The sequence below is a fragment of the Amblyraja radiata genome, chromosome 30 (genome assembly GCF_010909765.2).
Source record: "Amblyraja radiata isolate CabotCenter1 chromosome 30, sAmbRad1.1.pri, whole genome shotgun sequence".
Lineage (NCBI taxonomy): Eukaryota > Metazoa > Chordata > Chondrichthyes > Rajiformes > Rajidae > Amblyraja > Amblyraja radiata.
This window is the reverse complement of record NC_045985.1, coordinates 4,615,353-4,618,690: the sequence shown is the minus strand read 5'-3', so window position 1 is coordinate 4,618,690 and position 3,338 is coordinate 4,615,353. Positions and strand designations below refer to the sequence as shown.

The 3,338-nt window shown below is 50.7% G+C and overlaps 1 non-coding gene and 1 pseudogene across 1 annotated transcript; one reads left to right on the top strand and one right to left on the bottom strand.

Annotated features, from left to right (window-relative positions):
• LOC116990267 lies at nt 1-196 on the bottom strand. Its single transcript, XR_004416508.1, has one exon. It is a non-coding gene; the product is annotated as a U2 spliceosomal RNA (small nuclear RNA).
• A 1,914-nt stretch (nt 197-2,110) lies between these two features.
• Nucleotides 2,111-2,245, top strand: LOC116990273 (annotated as a pseudogene).
• Nucleotides 2,246-3,338: the final 1,093 nt, after the last annotated feature.

Below are 3,338 nucleotides of genomic sequence, written 5' to 3'. Positions count from 1 at the left end.
CATTGCAGCTGCCATTGCTACGATTTTTTAAATCGTAATCTGCAGCTCCTGTCCTTAAAGGACCGCCAGGACTGTTCTAATAAGAACAGATCTCTTTCCCTGTTCTAATAAGAACAGATGCTCTTTATTTAGCTCTTTTACTGACTGATAAGAACAGATACTACACTTGATCTTAGCCAAAAGGCCGAGAAGCTCGTCCTGGGAGAACCTCCTTGGTGATCAAGGTATCTCCCCTATCAGACAGTTTTCCTGTAAGGTCTGGAGTCAGGCAGGGTTGCCCTCTCTCTCCTGTCTTGTTTGTCTGCTGTATTGAACCTTTTGCCGAGTCCATCAGGAAGGATGCGAGCATAAGAGGAGTGACATTGCCAGGCAGTGGGGGCATTCAGGTCAAGACCTCCCTGTACATGGACGATGTCGCCGTCTTCTGCTCGGATCCAAGGTCGGTCCGCAGATTGATCAGCATCTGTGACCAGTTTGAGTCGGCCACGGGAGCCAGGGTGAACCGCAGGAAGAGCGAGGCCATGCTCTTTGGCAACTGGCCCGACCGATCTTCCATCCCCTTCACCATCAAGCCTGACTTCTTGAAGGTGCTGGGAATCTGGTTCGGGGGGGCTGAGTCGAGTAACAAGAATTGGCTGGAGCGGATAGCCAAGGTGGGGAGGAAGCTGGAGCTGTGGAAGCAACGCTCCCTCTCCATAACCGGGAAAAATTTGGTCATCAGGTGTGAGGTGCTCTCGGGTCTGCTGTACTTGGCACAGGTGTGGCCTGTCCCTCCCTCCTACGCCACGGGGATCACCCGGGCCGTCTTCCAGTTCATCTGGGAGTCGAGGATGGACCGGGTACGACGGGTCACCATGTACAAGTCGGCAGACAACGGGGGCAAAAGCGTGCCCAACGTCGCCCTCATCCTGATGGCCACCTTTGTGTGTGGCTGCATCAGGCGGAGTGTAGAGCCAAGGCACGTGGGCACTAAGTGCCACTACCTGCTGAGGTTCTACCTGTCCCCGGTGTTGCGAAGGATGGGCCTGGCGCAGATGCCACGCAATGTACCAGTCAGCTGGACATTGCCGCCCCATCTGACGTCTGTTGAGAGGTTCTTCCGGACCAACACCTTTGACCACAAGTCCATCGGGCAGTGGTCAGCACGTAATGTCCTGCAGGCATTGCAGGGAAAGGACTCGATGGATCCGGTGGCGTGGTTCCCAGAGCAGACTGCCCAGCTTGTCTGGCAAAATGCCTCATCGCCAGAACTGACCAACAAGCACCAAGACCTGGCTTGGCTGGCGGTGAGGGGAGCCCTCTCAGTTAGATCCTTCCTGCACCGTCGGAACCTCACTACCAGCGCACGCTGCCCCCGGGACGGTTGCTATGGAGAGGAGACGGTTGCCCACCTCTTTGCAGAGTGTGGATTTGCAAAACGAGTCTGGAGAGGTATGAAAGGGTCCCTGGAACGATTTATCCCGAACAGCTCCGTCACAGAGGACTCTGTGATTTACGGACTGTTCCCAGGGACACATTCAGAGACTGACATCGAGTGCTGCTGGAGGGTCATCAACTCGGTGAAAGACGCTCTTTGGTCTGCCCGAGCGTTGCTCACCACCCAGCAGAGCGAGATGTCCGTCGGGGAATGTTGCCGACTGGCCCACTGCAGACTGCAGGAGTACGTGCTAAGGGACTCGCTGAAGCTTGGTGCAGCCAACGCCAAGGCTCGGTGGGGGAGGGCCACAGTCTAGGGTCCTTCCGCTGCTGGACATGGGGGGCACAGTATGGTGGAGACGCCCCTCAAATTAAATTAAGGGAAGGTATCCCACACCAGGGGGCCACATGAGTGGCACAGGTGGGGGACATCTTTTGTGGAACTTGAAATGTCAGATGGAAATTTTCGCACTGTGTACACATTGTATATATTTATTACTTGAACAGGGGCCACAGAGTGGCACTGGTGGGGGACTGTTTGGTGAAATTTGACAAATGTAAAAAATTGTACTGGAAAAAGTTTGTATAGTCTCCGAAAATGTCGGATGAATTTTGTTTTGAATGGTTCAGAAATTGTATATATTTACCAATTGAATAAAGTATATTTTGAAATAAAAAAATAAAAATAAAAAAAAAACCAAGGTGGTTTTCCCAGGACGAGGCTATCCCATTGCACTTCGGGTGTGCTGACGCCTGCGATGTCCCCAAATGCGGGATACTCGACTGCAAAATTTGTGGTAGTGGGGGACTGCGTTCGCGCTCTCCCCTGATTTACAAATAAAAAACAGAATTAATATAGAAAATAGGTGCAGGTGTAGGCCATTCGGCCCTTCGAGCCTGCACCGCCATTCGATGTGATCATGGCTGATCAACCGACTCAGTATCCCATTCCCTGCCTTCTCTCCATACCCCCTGATCTCTTTAGGCACAAGGGCCACATCTAGCTCCCTCTTAAATATAGCCAATGAACTGTGGCCTCAACTACCTTCTGTGGCAGAGAATTCCACAGATTCACCACTCTCTGTGTGAAAAATGTTTTCCTCATCACATTCCTAAAAGATTTCCCCCTTATCCTTACACTGTGACCCCTTGTTCTGGAGTTCCCCAACATCGGGAACAATCTTCCTGCATCTAGCCTGTCCGACCCCTTAAGAATTTTGTAAGTTTCTATAAGATTCCCCCTCAATCTTCTAAATTTTAGCGAGTACAAACCGAGTTTATTCAGCCTCTATTCATATGAAAGTCTTGAAATTCCAGGAATCCGTCTGGTGAACCTTCTCTGTACTCCCTCGATGGCAAGAATGTCCTTCCTCAGATTAGGAGACCAAAACTGTACGCAATACTCCAGGTGTGGTCTCACCAAGACCCTGTAAACTGCAGTAGAACCTCTCTGCTCCTATACTCAAATCCTTTTGCTATGAATGTTAACATACCATTCGCCTTCTTCACTGCCTGCTGCACCTGCATGCCTACTTTCAATGACTGGTGTACCATGACATCCAGGTCTCGTTGCATCTCCCCCTTTCCTAATCGGCCACCATTCAGATAATAGTCTACTTTCCTGTTTTTGCCACCAAAGTGGATAACCTCACATTTATCCACATTATACTGCATCTGCCATGCATTTGCCCACTCACCCAGCCTATCCAAGTCACCTTGCAGCCTCCTAGCATCCTCCTCACCGCTAACACTGCCCCCAGCTTCGTGTCACCCGCGAGTCTAGTGCTGAACACCCGCGATACTGCAGGAGTTCAGCAGCAATGCGGAAATGAAACTGCCTCGAAACAACATGGCTTCAAAACAACAGATTGAGAGTTTAAGGGAAGATCTAATTTGTCCCATCTGTTTAGACTTATTCACCG